General features: G+C 43.3%; 1 long non-coding RNA gene across 1 annotated transcript; it reads left to right on the top strand.

The window, feature by feature from the left end:
* The first annotated feature begins 8563 nt into the window (after positions 1-8563).
* On the top strand, positions 8564-18587 carry LOC102146774 (uncharacterized). Its single transcript, XR_010584046.2, has 3 exons — positions 8564-8796; positions 14480-14613; positions 17164-18587. It is a non-coding gene; the product is annotated as an uncharacterized lncRNA (long non-coding RNA).
* The last annotated feature ends 303 nt before the right edge of the window (positions 18588-18890 follow it).

The following is an 18890-nucleotide window of genomic DNA, read 5'->3' as shown; positions in this document are numbered from 1 at the left end:
GCTCCGGTGTCCTTTGTACCTATCAACAACTTACTGAACTCCTCTGCATCTTACTTTCCTTATTTGCCAATGAGGGCACTTATATCATAGGCTTATTTGAATAATTAAATTAGAAATACATGTGTATTCGGTCGTTCTTGCATTGCTATAAAGAAATACCCGAGAGTGGGTAATTTATAAGAAAAGAGATTTAATTGGCTCATGGTTCTGCAGGCTGTACAGGAAGCATGGCAACAACATCTGCTCAGCTTCTGGGGAGGCCTCAGGAAGCTTACAATCATGGTGGAAGGTGACGGGAGTAGAGAGCAGGAGCAAGAGACAGAGAGTGGAAGCAGTGCCACACTTAAATGACCAGCTCTTGCAAGAAGTCACTCACTATCGTGAGGGCAGCAGAAAGAGGATAGTACTCAACCATTCATGAGAAATCCGCCCCCATGACCCAATCACTTCCCATCAGACTCCACTTCCAACACTGGCAATTATAATCCAACATGAGATTTGAGTGGGGACACAGATCCAAACCATATCAACATGTAAGAATACAGCCTTTCCATTCAAGTGCTAGCCAAACGTATGCAAAAAGTCATCGTTACCCTCAATGATGGAAGGAAGTCAAAGCGACAGGGAGGCCAATGGAAAGAGCTCTCCATGGCTGAATCTGGAATACTTTGAGCAACAAAATAGAGTGGGACTGGATTAGAGCCTAAAGTATAAAATAAATATCCATGAGTCCTACTGGTATAAATAAATAATTGAACACATAAATAAATGGAGAAGAGACAAATCTCTTATGCAGAAGAATTCCAAATAATTTATATAGACACTCTGCCCTGGAGGAGGAGAAGCAAAGCTGCCTACGCTTGCAATGTGAGCTGCATATATTGACTTTCTTCCAAAGAGTACAGTGTGAAGAGGGAGAGAAAATAAGAGTGACTGTATAGTGGAACAAATCTCACAAACACCACCGCAGCCAGGTGATCAAGGTTAAAATCAACAGTGATAAATCATGCGGATCCTAAGTGCCCTTGATATGATGCGATGAGAAAGGCAGTTTCTCCCTGTGCTCTTCCTCCCAAAGACCTATAGCCCCAGTCTAATCATAAGAAAAACATCAGGCCAATCCCAATAGAGAGGAATCCTGCAATATACGTGACCAGTACTCCTTAAAACTGTCAAGGTTATCAAAAACAAGGAAAGCCTGAGAAACTGCTAATAACCAAAAGGGGCTCATCAACTAAGCGGGATATGGTGCTCTGGATGAAATCCTGGAACAGAAAAAGGAAGTAGGTAAAAATGAAAGAATTCTGAATAAACAATGGACTTCAGTGAATAATAATATATCAATATCCTTCATTATCATAAATATACCAAACCAACGTAAGATGTTACGAATAGGAGAAAGTGGGAATAAGAAGGAATATGGGAATTCTTTCTTCTGTCTTCTCAAATTTTCTGTAAAGCTAAAAGTGTGCTGAAAACAAAAGTGTATTAGAAAAAATTTACTATTATTATTATCACTTGCTTTGAAAGGTTCTCTCTTCTATGGAAAACTCAAGACTCCCAGGAGGACCTATTAAATCCAAGACATCATTCCCAGTTGCTACTCCCTTTGTTAGCCAAGCAGTCCCATCCTTTTTGATTGTGGTTGGTTTGGCTCCCACAAAGTACAACAGGGACAATCTGGCTGTCTGCACGCTCATCTAAAGTAATACATATTAACTCTGAAAATGGTAACCTAGTGGAGGGATAGAACCCAGGTCCACTAAAGAAAAGTGTTTAGATAAACTAGGATTTAGCCTCCATTCTAGACAGAATTCATCATTTCTTTCTCTGCCAATACTGCCTGGTGCAGACCTTGGCTGAATCATTCATCCCATTGGAGTTTCATTATCCATCTTCTCTACCCATCTGTGAACTCCCAATGGAAGAGAATTTTCTCATTTATCTGTGTACTTCCAGGGTTTAATCCTAAGCCTGGTATAGATGATTCAAAAAGTGATGACTGAGTAGAGGACCAGTCAACAGAGTTTAATTGGCAATGCTGAAACTCAACTTAATGGCCCAGTATACAAGAGGAGAGGTGATGTGGCAGATTGTGTGTTACAAAGATTGCCTCAATTATATCTCCTATTCCACATGCTCTTTCTTCAGTGTGACCTTGCCACTTCTTCGATAGCATGGTGAGGTCGATGTCCCTTTCCCTTCCTTGACCACTAGCATATGGTAGAAGTGTTGCTATGTGAGTTCTGAGGTTGCATTATAAAAAATGCCATGAACTTCTGTCTCTTGCTTTCTTGGGACACTCTTTCTTGGAACCCAGGCACCGTGTTGTGACTAGGTCCAAGCAGCCTATGAAGAGGTAACTGTGGAGAGGACCTGAGTTCGTGGTCTACATCCTCAGCTGAGTTTCCAGCTGACAACCAGCATCAACTTACCAGACATCTTGGAAATGGATTCTCCCATCCCCAGCCAGACTACTCCAGCTGATGCTATGTGGCACAGAGATGAGCCATCCCATCATGCCCTGCCCAACTTGTAGATTCATGAGCCAAGTAAATGACTATTGTAGGTTTAAGCCACTATGTTTTGGAGTGTGTTATGTAGGAATAGTTAACTAAAACAGATGGGCAAATAAAATTTTTATGTGACTGAAAATAAGACTTGTGAGTTACTTTACCTTCCTTCCTATGTTATGCAGATAAAATAGGACACTGACAGTGGAGCTTCTCACCATGAATAGAAACTGACTGAGACAGATAAAGCCATATTTGGAAGTGAGTAACCAGAAAGTTCTCAAAAATGATACATAATGAGTTAATCAGTCAATTAATGAATTCAGCTGTTATTTGAGTACCTGCAGCAGTCAAACCTCTGGCTAAGTGCTGGGATATGTTGGTGAATGAGATTGACACGGTCTTCTGTCTTCATAAAGCTCAACTTTCTAGTGAAAACACTAAATAATCACACAAGTATGTTTCATTAATTCAATCTTAGTGGTGGAAAGGACTGAGGATATTTACCCTAGAGAACAGCTTCTGCAAATATCTAGAGGATTGTGCCATGGTTTACTCATGTGGCTTGGGATTTCCCATAGCCTGGCTGGGAGGCTGCTCCATTCACAACAGTTTACCCTTCTTTGGGATGGTTTCCTACTACTCATACACAGGTAAGCCTCCATCACCGTGATCTTCAGTAGGTGTCTCTGTCCCTGGCCAGAACTGATTGGCCCAGGGATAGACACCTGACTTAGGCTGAGCCAATAAGATTCTTGGAGCTGTAGACAAGATTTGTCAATGGTGATGCTAGAAACAGAAGGTTTGATGACTCCTTCTGATGAGGTAGGTCCAAGCCTGATCAAGTTCCTGCATTCCTGGAGGCTGATGATGAGTCCTCTGCCCCTTCCTTCTCCTCTTGCTCTTCTTCTTCCTCTTCCCCCTCTTCTTCCTCCTGCTCCTCTTTTTCCTCTTCCTCCTCCTCCTCCTTCTTATTCTTCTTGATTAATCAAATGCCCCAGGATTTTTCTAGTTAATTTCCTTTAATGCTAAAGCTTGCTAGAGTTAGTTTTCATTACTTCCAATAAAAACCAAGCCTTCACTAGTACAATGTACAAGAGGGATTATCCCTGCTCTTTAAGCTTCCCAAGGGATAGAACTAAGACCAAGGAGCAGAAGAAGCCACAGTGGGAGAAGGTTCAGCCGAATAAATGAACTTCCTAAGAACCATAAATATACATAGATATAGGCAGGGAGTTTCCAACCTTTGGAGGTTTTCAAATAACAGCTGGTCAACCACTTAGATAGTACGTCATTAAGAGGATTTAAGCATTCATTTTCAGATTGGGCTGGTTGTTAATAGCAACAACAATAATAACAACAAGAGCTAACAGTTTTGTGTACTTACTGTTTTCCAGGCACCATATAAGGGTTACATGCACTATCTCATGTAATCCTTACAATAACCCAATGAGCATATACTATTACTATTAACTGCATAGCAAATGAGGAAGCTGAACCTCCAGAAGGTAGTTAACTCACTTTCGGTCCTTTATCTGATGAGCCAGATTTAAACTCAGACTATATGAACCCAAGAACTATGCTCTTTAGTCTTAGGTGAACCTTATTCCACGCTAGCCCCCAAAGCTAGTAGGATTTCACCTCTTTTTCCTTATTCCACATTTCATAAATAACTCGAAAATTAAAAAGGTAAAGCAAAAATCTTGGGAAGTTGAATCTTGAACGATACAGAGTATGTCCCATGGGAAAAAGAAATTCAGGCATAGTAGACAAAACAATTCAAAAGATGAAAAAAATGAGGTCTCCAAGTACAGTGAATTCTGTACAGGTAGGTGGAGCAGCTCTCACTAAATACATCTCCCATAGTGTTGCTGGGTGTATGTTTTTCTTTTTCATTTTTTCTTCTTTTGTTACTCCTTCCAATCTGAACACTTACCTGAATCCTTTCTATTCTCTTTTCCTGGACTAAGTTAGGTTTATTATTATTGTTGTTTTGTTTATCTTTGAAATGCAGAGTGTCCCTCCCAGTTTTGAGTGACTCATTCTGCCACAGATATTGCTACTGACAAAGGGTGTGTTTGCGTGGGGGAGCCAATTTGAATTGCCAATAGTCTGTTTGATGACTGTTTCCCAGAAGCAGGCATAATTAAATTCAGCAGAAGTTTCTCTTAAAAATGAGCTTAAAAACATGTCCAAACTCTACCTGATAATTTATCATTATTTTAAATTATAGGGAAAATTGAAGGTTCCTATCATTTCTTAATTGAATAAAGGAGACAGACTTGGATGGATCCTGTTGAATGCTGAACAGAATCCAAGCTCCTAATTAGAGCATTTACCCACAGAGTTCCCTTTGCCGGGGAGGCTCTGAGCCTGGCTTCTCTCCCACCTGTTTCTCATGTGTTTCTACATGCTTCGCAGGTTAACATTGCGGCCAACCCAATGTGCTCTTCTTTAATGGGATACTTAAGCACAATCCTGTTGCGGAGAGAACAGCAGCTCTTCTAAGAATCTTCCAGGCTTTTGTTAATCCTATTATGATGTTTCCAAGGAGACGGAGTTCAGTGGAAGTCAAAGGGTGTTTGTGGTGTGTCATCTGGGAACAGGGAATCTTGTTTACCGAACTGGGTCTGGAAATTCAATTCTCTTTCTGTCTTTCTCTCTTTCTCTCTTTCTTTCTTTCTCTCTCTCTTTCTTTCTTTCTCTCTCTCTCTCTTTCTTTCTTTCTCTTTTTCTTTCTTTCTTTTCTTTCTTTCTTTCTCTCTGTTTCTTTCTTTCTCTTTCTTTCTTTCTCCTTCCTTCCTTCCTTCTCCCTCTCTCTCTCTCTCTTTCTTTCTTTCTTTCTTCCTTTCCTTTCCTTCTTTCTTTCTTTTTAGATGCAGTCTCACTCTATCACCCAGGCTGGAGTGCAGTGGCGTGATCTTGGCTCACTGCAACCTCTGCCTCCCGGGTTACAGTGACTCTCCTTCCTCAGCCTCCCAAGTAGCTGGGACTACAGGCGCCCGCCACCACACTGGCTAACATTTTAAAAAATATTTTTAGTAGAGACAGGGTTTCATCATGTTGGTCAGTCTGGTCTTGAACTCCTGGCCTCAAGTGATCCGCCCACCTCGGCCTCCCAAAGTGCTGGGATTAGAGGCATAAGCCACCACACCCAGCCTGAAAACTCGTTTAGTACTCATTTCCTGTTCCCAAACCAGGTGATGCGTGAGTTTAGAAATTATTTGCCTTCCACGAGCATGTAGCTGAAACTCTCAGCTTCATGGGCCTAAAATAAACTATTTCAGATCAATAAAGCAAAGTATGTTAAATTCTCTAGACCTGTGAGTTCTGCTGGCTTGACGCAAGAGGCCTCTTAAATCCGGGTTAAGTTTGAGTCCCATGCAAGGAAAGGTGACTCCCTTCGGAGCCCCCTCAGCAATGCTGATAATAATAGCTGAGGTTTACTGAGTGCCTAACCACGTACCAGGCACTGTGTCAGGCGTAGGGGGAGGCGCACAGTATAATACTGCTTCTATTGCTAACAGAGAAAACAAGACTTGGGGTTTCTCCGTCTCTGGAGCATCAAGAATCTGCTCTAACTACAGAGAAAAAAGCTGTGAGCACCACACGTCAGCTTACATTTCCTGCAACCACAGAACAGCTGTTTTTCTTTTTGAGACGGAGTTTCGCTCTTGTCGCCCAGGCTGGAGTGCAATGGTGTGATCTCAGCTCGCTGCAACGTCCACCTCCTGGGTTCAAGTGACTCTCCTGCCTCAGCCTCCTGAGTAGCTGCGATTACAGGTGCGCGCCACCATGCCCAGCTAATTTTGCATTTTCAGTAAAGACGTGGTTTCTCCATGTTGACCAGGCTAGTCTCAAACTCCTGACCTTGTGATCCGCCTGCCTTGGACTCCCAAAGTGCTGGGACTACAGGCGTGAGCCACTGCTCCCGGCCCTCAAAACAGCTGTTTTTAAGGATACTGGAAACCCCAATGTTTAGGCAAAAACCATAAGCTCCATGACTTTTCTGAAGATATCTTTTTTGTTTTTGTTCACAGTTGATTTCTATTACCTAACTTAAAGCCTTTCACACAGCACAGCGGCCACCAAACGTTTTTCCAGAAATGGCCAAAGAGTAAATATTTCCGGTTTTATGGGCCATTTGGTTTCCGTGGCGGCTACTCAACTCTGCCCTTGGTAATGCAAAACTGGCCATACATAATACATAAAGTGACATGGCTGTGTTCCAGTAAAACTTTATTTATACAAAGTAGTCATGGATTTTAGACTGTTGTTTGCTAACTTGGATACAGCACACAGTAGGTGCTTCAAAAATATATGTTGAATAAATAAATCTGATATAGTAAGTTCAAAGAGCTGGAATTTAAAACAGAAAAACCCTGATGTCTATAAAAAGTTTATAACAGTAAATAACTGATTATTGCACAAATACTTAAAGAGCAAAAATGTACAGAGGACAGTAAAAATTATGACTAAAAGATAACCCCAGTTAACAGTTTGACATATTTCCTTTTAGTCATTGTTGTATAAATGTCTTTTTAATTGACAGAATACATAACTAGAATTTTAAAAATATTATGATATGAATTTATTCCATTTTCATGGAAAATGACTGACGAAACCAGCCTCCTTTGGGACTCATTCAAAAGCAGCAACTGTTCTCTCTGAGGGAGTAAAACAATCTGCCCCAAGTTAGCCCCTTGACATTAAAAAATCAGATTTCCGTTCATGGTCCAGGTTTTCAAAAATCCCAAAGTGCTTTTTGGATCCCAAAGGAAGATTTCATTTAAAAACTCAGTAGAATTTCAGCATCGAGTGCTGTGTTGCTTGTGTGTGGGACAACTTTTTTAACTAAAGGATGACATTTCTCCCTAGTTCTGGTTGTCGGGGCATTCCCGGAATGCAGTTTGCATAGGCCACATTTTGAGACTATGTTACCCTAAAATGGGCCAAGAAGGGCTATGATGAATGACTGAGCCACAAAGAGTTGATAACTTGCGGTGAGAGAGAGTGATCAGGAATATTGTATTTCCATGGTCATGAAGAGCAATACTATTCCACACTCCCTTCGCCAACACCACACACACACACACACACACACACACACACACACACACACACACGACGTCCCTGCATGCATCCTTGAGGGTGTTTGACCTGCCCTGGTTTGATATTTAGGCTTGCACAGCCTGACACCTGACACTGCCGTTGACCCTTCATATCCTGTCTCTTTCTATTGCTACCCGCCACCCCCACAGAACCTCATGCATGTATTGCTTGTTGTTAGAACCAGAGGGCACATGGCCGTCTAAAGCAATTCGGATACCATGTAGCCATCAAAAAAGAATGAAATCATGCCCTTGGCAGCAATATGGATGGAGCTAGAGACCATTATCCTAAGTGAACCATTATAACTCACAGAGAAAACCAAATGCCACAGGTTCTCACTTATACCTGGGAGCTCAACAATGGGTACCCATGACATAAAGATAGAATTAATAGACACTGGGGACTCCAAAAGGGGGGAAGTAGGTGGGGTGGGGCGAGTGTTGAAAAAGTACCTATTGGTTACAATGTTCACTGTTTGGGTCATGGATACGCTGGAAGCCCAGTCCCCGGCAATACACAAGATACCCTTATAACAAACGTGCACATATATCCCCGAATCTAAAAGTTTTTTAAAAAAAGCAATTTCGAGGATGCCGAGAAGCCCACCAGTGTTCAGATGGCCTCTAAGTCTGCCAGGCAAGTGATGACTATTCCTCCCCAGTTGGGGAATGCAAAGCCAGCAGGAAACATTTACATTCTGCAACTGTTAAATTATGGATATTTGGCTTGGTGGAAAAGAGGGTGGCCGAATCATATGCGTGAAGCACATTTGATATGCGTCCATCTGGGCTCTTGCTATTCTTGACGATGACTGTACGGAGTTCCTCCCTCCACCCTGAACACCTCCTCTGTTCTCCTCAAAGGCCCATGGTGGCTATTTACCAAATATACTGTGCCATGTCCCCTTTAAGCTACTGAATGTTCAATCTGAGAACCTCCCTTTCATACCAGGAGGGAAGAGGATGAGGAAGAATAGGGGAGAGGGGTGAAGTCCCCATGATGTGGCTGGTGCTGTCCACCCGTGCTCTGATTTATTTTACTGAACAACACTGTTGGTAGGAGGAGTAACCATATTTTTGGACTGGGATAGACTCTTTTTGTTGGCAATGACCTTATTTTCCACCCCCGGGTCTGCCCCTCTTAAAGCACTTAAAGCAGTGCCTGGTACAAGGTAAGGACCATGTAATTGTCAGCTATTACTATTCTTGCTGCTGTTGTTGTTCTTTGGCTCAGCTGGGCTGTGGGAGCATCAGAGGACTTAAGAGCATCAGCTTCGGCCTTGGATGGACCTTTGTTTGCGTCTCAGCTCTGCCTTTTCCAGGCTGAGCGCTTTGGGGCATGCTATTTTCTAATTCTGTTTCCTTACCTGAGAAACGGGGAGGTGATCGCAAAGTTGTGAAAATGTGCTCAGCTCATAGGCAGTATAGACTAACTGGTAGGTCATTCTGCAAGATCCCGGGCTGAGATAAAGACCTTTTAGCAGCCAGAGGTGTTTTCCAGCTAGCTCGGCCAACTGTGGAAATCATCTGGTTAACTATTATTTCCTTACATGATCATGGAGTATCTATGATATGCCTGCTGGTGTTCTAGGCACTGGGGAAGTAATGCAGAACTTATAACGTAGTTTGCAAGAGAGGAACAATGAACCAGCAAGCAATCAAATCAACAGATAATTTTAGATAAAGAAAACGCAGCAGAGTGATGTGATAGTGACAGGAGGCCCACAGCGGAGGGCAACATGAACCGGGCAACCAGGAAATAGATCCATGAAGAATATCATTCGTGCTGAGAAGTGGCCAGCCAGGGAAAGCTTTGGGGATGAGGGTAGAGGAGATAACAGGTGCAGATGTTAAATGATTTTCTGGGCAAAGTCCCATTTGCTTCTGAGCCCACTTTTCTTCTCTGTAGAATAGCAAGCTATTAATTCAGAGTTGCCTAACAGCATGACACTCTGGGTCGGGTCGACTTAAGGATACCCAAAGCCTAATTAGGGACTTGGAGGCAACTCTGACCTGGGGATGAGTTGAATGGCAACCTTCATGATCAGGGAATGCTGTACAGGCTGCTGCTCAATTTTGAAAAAGCCCTAACCCCTCCTAAGTCCTTGATGGATGGCTATTGAAAACCAGAGCCTAGTCACTCCCCCAGAAACAGTCCCAGACCTATCTGAGCATAGATGGATTTGGGTGCGACTGGCTTCTAGCAGCTGATATAAGACAACCGTGAAGTCATTCTGCAGACTCATCCCAGAGAGAGTGCAAGCCTCTTGGCCTGATGTATAGGTGGTGTGGTTACTTATCTAGAAATAAGACTGCAGAGGCGTTTATGCACTTAGCAAACCGGTGTTGAACATCTCCTATTTGCTAAGCAATCTCCTAGATAATGGGAGTGCAAAGATGAATAAGATCTGTTGTCTGTTCTTCGAAAGCTTATTGTTTCATGAGGAATTGAGCCTTAGCCTTTGCAGTTACTGATTGCTTGGTTTTGGCTATGCTATGTCTTATCTATGGGGCTTTGTTTTCACATACACAACTTGACAGGACTCAACCAGGTGAGTGATGGGGTCTTCCCGGTACTGTAGTTCCACAGGTTCGCAAGGCAAACCAAAACAGGGCTATATGACTGCAGCAAGGAAATCAGTGGTGACGGAGACAGAGGAGGCTTTCAGGAATGAGATGCAGTAGAATGGCCCTCTGTGTTGCTTATGGACTTGCCCGTGGGTTGAAACAGGCTTAGTTTTTTAATTAAAGAAAAGGCCTTCAGCAATGCTGCCTGAGATGAATTCTCTGGTCTTGATTTTTAAAGTTAAAAAAGGCGTATTCTTAGAACTAGTGACTGCAGAACTCACTGGTAAGTTTCCAGTCACATTTCAGATTGAATTTGGAACAGATGGCTTTCAAGTAAACGGGAAAAAAAAGGGGGTGAGAAGGAATCAGCATGAATTCACTAAGCAAAAGCCATTCATGAATTAATTTAACAAATATTTTTTGAGCATATTTTATGTGTATGCGCCAGGCACTGTTTTAGGCACTGGGGATATAGCAATGACTAAAACAATTAAAAATTGATTTTCTTCTCTTATGGTAGTTTGCCTTCTACCCCATGGGGGTCGGGGAAAGCAGACAGCAGAAAAGATAAATAAGTAAGACGATACAGTGTGTGATATGATAATAAGTCAAATGGAGAAAAAGAAAGCAGAGAAAGAAATAGGGTTGCTGTGATTTATTTATTTTTATTTTTATTTATTTTTTTATATTTTTTTATTATACTTTAAGTTCTAGGGTACATGTGCATAACGTGCAGGTTTGTTACATATGTATACCTGTGCCATGTTGCTGTGCTGCACCCATCAACTCGTCAGCACCTATCAACTCATCATTAACATCAGGTATAACTCTCAATGCAATCCCTCCCCGCTCCCCCCTCCCCATGATAGGGCCCAATGTGTGATGTTCCCCTTCCCGAGTCCAAGTGATGTCATTGTTCAGTTCCCACCTATGAGTGAGAACACGCGGTGTTTGGTTTTCTGTTCTTGCGATACTTTGCTGAGAATGATGGTTTCCAGCTGCATCCATGTCCCTACAAAGGACACAAACTCATCCTTTTTTATGGCTGCATAGTATTCCATGGTGTATATGTGCCACATTTTCTTAATCCAGTCTGTCACTGATGGACATTTGGGTTGATTCCAAGTCTTTGCTATTGTGAATAGTGCCGCAATAAACATACGTGTGCATGTGTCTTTATAGCAGCATGATTTATAATCCTTTGGGTATATACCCAGTAATGGGATGGCTGGGTCATATGGTACGTCTAGTTCTAGATCCTTGAGGAATCGCCATACTGTTTTCCATAATGGTTGAACTAGTTTACAATCCCACCAACAGTGTAAAAGTGTTCCTATTTCTCCACATCGTCTCCAGCACCTGTTGTTTCCTGACTTTTTAATGATCGCCATTCTAACTGGTGTGAGATGGTATCTCATTGTGGTTTTGATTTGCATTTCTCTGATGGCCAGTGATGATGAACATTTTTTCATGTGTCTGTTGGCTGTATGAATTTCCCCTTTTGAGAAATGTCTCTTCATATCCTTTGCCCACTTTTTGATGGGTTGTCTTTTTCTTGTAAATTTGTTTGAGTTCTTTGTAGAACTCAATCTGACTTTAAAAAGTCAGATTTATTGAAGTTTAATTTCCATACAGTACATTTTACCTTTCTTTTTTTCTTTCTTTTTTTATTTTCTTGAGACAGAGTCTCGCTCTGTTGCCCAGGCTGGAGTGCAGTGGCGCAACCTCAGCTTACTGCAACCTCCACCTCCTGGGTTCCAGCAATTCTCCTGCCTCAGCCTCCTGCATAGCTGGGATTACAGGTGTGTGCCACCATACCCAGCTAATTTTTGTATTTTTAGTAGAGACGGGGTTTCATCATGTTGGTCAGGCTGGTCTCGAACGCATAACCTCCTGATCCACTAGCCTTGGCTTCCCAAAGTGCTGGGATTACAGGTGTGAGCCACCGTGCTCTGCCCAATTTACATTTTTATAGGTAGTCGGATGAATTTTGGCAAACACATATAGTCATGTAAAGACCTCTACAATAACAAGATATATATTCTAGCATTCCCCCAATACTCTTCCTTCCTTCTTTCCGTCAATCTTTCCCTCCACTCCCAGCCTGACAATGACTACTGGTTTCATCATCTTAAGAAACCACTGCCCTCCCTCTATAGCAGTTTCTCAACCTTGACACTGTTGATATTTGGGGCTGGATCATTCTCTTTGTGGGGGTTGTCCTGCACGTTGTAGGATATTGAGTGGTATCTTTGGTTTCCATCCACTCGATGGCAGTAGCACTCCCCGCAACCCACACCTCTAGTGCAACAACAAAAATGTCTCTAGACATTGTCAAATGTCCCCTGCAGAAAGAAGAATCAGCCCTGATGGAAAACTCTGCTCAATAAGATTGTTTCCTCATGTGTAAAACGGAGATAACATTACTACCTACTGTATAGGGCTGGTGTGAAAGTGTATGTAAAACAGTTAGCACAATAAAATCTTGCTGCTGTTACGCTCTTATTTTTGTTCTTATTGGGCATTTGCAAGCTGAAAAGCATGTTCTCAAAACTCTCAATAGCCTTGTCAGAGAGGTATTGTTTTCCTTCTACAGAAGAAGAGTTACAGGTCAGATCAAGGCAACGAAACAGTGGTAGGGTCATGAGAAGTTAAGAGAGGCCATCAGAGACTGTCTTCAGTGTAGGCTCTGTACAGAGCCTGTATTCCTGTCTAGAGTAGGAAAGCATACTCATATCGTGGGTGTGCGTTAATTCTGTTAAGAATGAATTCCTGTCTTCTTCAGTATGTAAGAGTTTTGATGCAACAAACTTTCTACCAGGTGGCTGTATGGCCTGCTCAAATAATTGGGCCATCCTGAGGCCTCAGAGAATCAGTCAGTCTCTACTGACGCAAGATTAGCCACTGAGCAGTAGTAGTATCTAATTAGCCTTGGAGAGAGGATCTCATGTTCTTGGGTCCATGTGTTGCCTCTATCCCAGGCATCATTGCGGGTGGTTAGGAAACTGACTTTTAGAAGACCTAGGCTGGTCTTGGTTGGAAGATCTAGGCTGGTCTTGGTTGGAAGATCTAAGCTTGTCTTGGTTTGGGCAACTGGAGTGCCTTATACAGCACTGGTCCTGAGTCATGGGCAGCCCATCAGACATATGTTCTTCAGATGTCTCTCATCACTCATGAGATGAGCCTAGGCATGTTCTCATGTCAATTGGTGAGGGGCATGAGAAAGAGGAAGCTCAGCTGAGCTAGTGTTTATCAAGTTTCTGCTTCTATCACACTGACTACCATCCCTTCAGCAAAGCAAGTCACTTGGTTGAGCTCAGAGCCATGGGATGGTGCAAATGCTCCACCTATAGGAGTAGGACACTACAAAGTTATATAGCACAGGCCTAGGACACAGGAAAGAGCCAAAAATGTGGGCCATTTTTTGCTATATGCCTTAATCCACCATATAGCAAGCAACTCAGGACCAGGAGCCAGGAGGGGCCAAGTAGATTTGGGGAGATACATCAATTAGGTCTGGTATAAGCTCATTCTATGATTCTGCAGTTGCCTCCATGCTCATCAAGATGAGATTAGACTTTATTGCCTCTAAAGCCCTTTCAAACAAAAGGCTTTTGTTTGAAATACCCAGTAACACCATCTGATGGGTTGCCCATGACTCAGGACCAGTGCTATATGGCCAGGGCTATGTCCACTTAACCCTGCTGGTCATATCTAGGGTTGAGATGATCCCTAAATGGAAGCAAGATATTGGCCACCCAGGTAGAGACTCACAGGGGACTCTGATGTTAAGATGAGTAATCAGAGATGCTGAATATTACCCAAAGGAATAGTTTGAATTGTTGCATGGAATTGGACTAAATTTATTTATTTTTTCTTGCTACCTAGTAGGTGGGGGCTCAGGAGAAAGTCCAGATCTGTAATCAAATAAACTATATGTTTTTTCATGTCTGAGGGGTAATGTGCATGAACTTAAAATCCCAAATCATTTGTATGCTCATTCTTTTTTGGCGGGGAGAGAATTGAGGAGCAAAGAGATTCTTTAACTCTTAGGGTATCTGACAGCTATAGAACCTCAAAAATTGAAGAGCCTTCAAGCTCCCAGAAAGCACCAGCAAGGTTTTTGGCTTGTCATAAATAGCAATAGGCCTGTTGAGGCTGTGAAAATAAAGCCTGGCTCCTTTGTAGGGTAATGGGAAGAAGAATGGGGAACAAATTTTATTTTCATCTACCATTGATAATTGATAAGTGTTTGTTGTTGTTTTTGTTTTCTTGTTTGTTTTTTAGATGGGGTTTCGCTTTGTTGCCCAGGTTGGAGTGCAGAAGCACAGTCTGAGCTCACTGCAGCCTCCACCTGCCACATTCAAGCAAGTCTCCTGCCTCAGCCTCCCAAGTAGCTGGGATTACAGACACACACCACGGTGCTTGGCTAATTTTGTATTTTTAGTAGAGACAGGGTTTCACCATGTTGGCCAGGCTGGTTTCGAACTCCTGACCTCAAGTGATCCACGTGTTGTGAGTGGAGCACGTGTTGTCAGTGGAGGAGATAGAGAGAAGACATGGAGACCCAGGAGTCTGGCCTTTGATGAAAGAATGGGGTTGATTTTGATTCTTGAGGGCAGCAGATGGATTAGGGTTTGTGCTGTGCTTCATTATGGGGTGTGTTGGGAAGTAAGAGACATTTGGGAATCCAATTTCCCATCACTTGGACCTTATGGGTACAAGTCAATGGATTATAAGTGAATCATTTAACCATCAGCAAACTGGGGCTTCCAACTATTCCCTTCCCATCACTTCTGGGCAAGTACCTCTGTGTCTCTTTGCAGTACATTGCAAAACTGGCTATCATGTGCCTCTCATTCAGAAAGAGATGCTATTGGTAGTAGAAGTGTAAGTACCAGTTCTGAGCGCAGTCCTTGCAGGGTTCTCCCTTGATATTTTTGGACTCCTCCACCACTATGTGAACAAGCCCAGGCTAGCATAATGGGTGATAGGAGACATATGGTCAGAGATCCCCTGCCATTGCCCCTGCTGCAGCCAGTCAACCACCAGCCAACCCTAGGAGTAAAACCATCCCCAGGCTGCCCTAATTGATCATCAATTGACCAGTGACCATTGATCTGATGGCTGACCATTGATCTCAGGCACATGCATAAACTTCATCTGAGACTAGCAAATCCAGCCCAGGCCAGAAGAATCTCCTTGAGAACCCGATCCAAACTGCTGACCCCTGTGGATCAGAATGGTGAAGGAAATAAACGATGATAGTTTTGAACCAACCTGAAATTTTGGAGTGATTTGCTACACAGCAACATATTACAGATACCTGAACTGTGCAAGGATAGGAGGTAAAGCCCAACCAGCCAAAACAGCCAGGAGAATCCAAGGCTTAATTTTAGAAGTTTTGATTTTGCAGCTCTGACATCTAGTCAAGCTTTTGCTAAATAAGGGTCACTTTAATTTTAGACTCATGTTGTCTCTGGTTTTCAAACATGGGTGGCTTTAAACCCAGTGAAAACTCAGTCCCATGTTTCTTTCAGCATGGCAAGGAAGAGCGCAGGGAGGATGCTCAGTGCTTTTCAATCTATAATTAGTTGTTCACAAGAGGTGACAGAGTTGGGACAAGGAGCTGGAGCCCCAAGACCTATTCTCCCTCCAATTTTCATGAGCAGTGGTACTTTTATTTTTTTACATATACATTAATCTAAAAGTGCATCTTTGTGCACTCACTATGCTCTAGTCAAAGACTGTTTTTGAAACTCTGATTGACAAATCATTAAATGATGAGCGTGTTTGTTCACTGACAGAATCGTCTGCTTTAAAAAAGTTTGAAACCCTTTGCTATATGCAATGTTTTCTCAGTGTCCTTTTCGGAAGGTGGAAGCATTTTCCTGGAAAGGTAATTTTGGCTGTTAATTCAGAGCCATCTGTGTGTCTGCCAAGAGGCTGGCTTGGCTGGAGGAGGGGCAGGGGCTGAGTTCCTTGAGGTCTGGGGGGTTAAGTGGTGCAGGGTAGAGCTTTTGGGTAGTCTGCCTGGCTCACAAGATCACCCCAGAACCTTCACCTGAAGTCCACCCTCATAGGTCATGGGGAGTCCGGAACCCCAGCTTCTGGCCCAACTCCCAGCTGCTTCTTGGCATCACCCTTCCTTCTCCCTCTGCAAACCCTGAGTATTCCTTCTGGCAGTGGCTGCAGCCAGCATGGAGCAGGCTTCCCTGACAGCAGGGAGTTTGACTGCTTCATTTTTCATTCTGCTCCCCGGCATTCTCCGGTCTTCTCTCCAAGGCCTGGCACTCAGCAGCCTGGCCAGAGAGGGAAGCATTCATCCTCCAACCCTTCCCATCCTCTTCTTTCATTCCTTTAGGGATGGGTGACTTGTTTCCTTTCCTGTTATTTCTTATGTACTTTCACACACAGGAGGCAGACATTTGGATTAGAATGGAGGAGATGGGGTGCAGAAGACCAGCTCTGTGACATTGAGAAAGCTACCTCTCCTCTCTGGGCCACCGTTTTCTCAGTAGTGAAGACAGGGAGTTGGCCCTAGTGCCCCTCAAACCATCTGTTCTTTGCCACCTGTACTGCCGGAATGCAAACCCTAGAGAGATGAAGCCTGACCCAGGCTGTAGCCGGAGACTTGCTCTCTCTTTGTTAAAAAGGAGATAAGCCAGTGTTAGACAGGTGTCCAAGACTGGGCGACACCAACCTGAGATTTCGTTGTACAGAATAAGAAAGACTGCAGACAATTGAAAGGGGGAAGACTTCCCCATTTCATGAATCTGTGTTTCAGCGCTTTGTTTGTGTCCCACCTAAAACGATTAGCATCATTGGGACCAAAGGGGAAACATGGGGATGGAGACCTTCGGACACCTCTTTAAGTTTTAAATGTCTGTATTTATTTAATGTCTTTGCTCCGTATTTCTTCCAAGTCATTTAAATCCTCCTTATCTTGCTTGTCATTGTGTCCATTCCAGGTCAAGGATGGACCATGAATGCCAAACGAACTTGAGAACTGGTTGCTGAAAGGCACTAATGTTTCCACGTGAGATTTCTGGGTCACCCTCCTGGTGACCCTTGTGCCTCTGACTTCCATGTGATCCTAAGTACCTGTGCATTAAAATACAAGCAATTGGCTGGGCGTGGTGGCTCATGCCTGTAACCCCAGCACTTTGGGAGGCTGAGGTGAGTGGATCACCTGAGGTCAGGAGTTCAAGACCAGCCTGGCCAACGTGGTGAAACCCTGTCTCTACAAAAAATACAAAAATTAGCTGGGCATGGTGGCAGGTGCCTATAATCTCAGCTACTCAGGAGGCTGAGGCAGGAGAATTGCTGGAACCCGGGAGGCGGAGGTTGCAGTGAGCTGAGATCATGCCATTGCACTCCAGCTCAGGTGACAACAGCGAGACTCTGTCTCAACAGCAACAACAACAACAACAACAACAACAACAACAATAGAAATACAAGCAATTGTATGCTATAGGAAAATAATTCTGGAGATTAGTTGCTTTTAGACTGGAAGATGAATGGATATGCAGATGTTCAAAGTATCAAACAAATATTTTTTGGGTACTGACTTTGAGAACATTATTGCTCTAGATGCCAGGGAACTAGCAGTGAGGCAAGGCAGTTGGGAGACAGACAGCAAAAACCAGTAGTGCAGAGGCAGAAGACTGATTCCCCAGAATGTCCGTGTCCTCATCACCAGAACCTGTGATTACATGATGTTACATAGCAAAGAGGAGTTAAGGTAGTGGATGGAATTAAGGTGGCTAATCAGATGACTCTAAGAATGTGCAAATACATAATGTGAGGTAGTGAGAGTGTCAAAGACTGAGTAACACCAACTTGTGACTTCGTTTTATATACTAAGAAAGATTGCAGACAATTGAAAGGGAGAGGACTTTCCCATTTTGTGTATCTGTGTTTTAGTGCTTTGTATGTGTCCCACCTAAAACGATTAGCATTGTTGGGACCAAGGGGGAAACATGGGATGTCCTCATTACCAGAACCTGTGATTACATGATGTTACATAGCAAAGAGGAATTAAGGTAGCAGATGGAATTAAGGTGGCTAATCAGATGACTTTAGGGTAGTGAGAGGGTTATCCAGTTAAACCCAAAGGGAGCACAGGGCACTTAACTGTGGAAAAGAAGGGAAGAAGCATGATGGTCAGAGAGATGGTCTTGTGAGATGTATTCGACCAGTCACTACTGGCTTTGAAGATATAAGGAAACCGAGAGCCAGGGGTACAGGTGACCTCTAAAAACTGGAAAAGACAAGATGGCTTCTCTCAAGTACCCATGGAAAGGAACACAGCGTTGCTGACACCTTGGTTTTAGCCCAGTGAGACACATGTTAGATTTCTGACCTCCAGAATTGTAAGATAACACATTTGTGTTGATTTTTTTTTTTTTTTTTTTTTTTTTTTGAGACGGAGTCTCGCTCTGTTGCCCAGGCTGGAGTGCAGTGGCCGGATCTCGGCTCACTGCAAGCTCCGCCTCCCGGGTTTACGCCATTCTCCTGCCTCAGCCTCCCGAGTAGCTGGGACTACAGGCGCCCGCCACCTCGCCCGGCTAGTTTTTTTTGTATTTTTTTAGTAGAGACGGGGTTTCACCGCTTTAGCCAGGATGGTCTGGATCTCCTGACCTCGTGATCCGCCCGTCTCGGCCTCCCAAAGTGCTGGGATTACAGGCTTGAGCCA

Source organism: Macaca fascicularis, chromosome 20 (assembly GCF_037993035.2).
Source record: "Macaca fascicularis isolate 582-1 chromosome 20, T2T-MFA8v1.1".
Classification (NCBI taxonomy): domain Eukaryota; kingdom Metazoa; phylum Chordata; class Mammalia; order Primates; family Cercopithecidae; genus Macaca; species Macaca fascicularis.
Note: the sequence above shows the minus strand (reverse complement) of the source record. Positions and strands in the feature narration are given on the sequence as shown.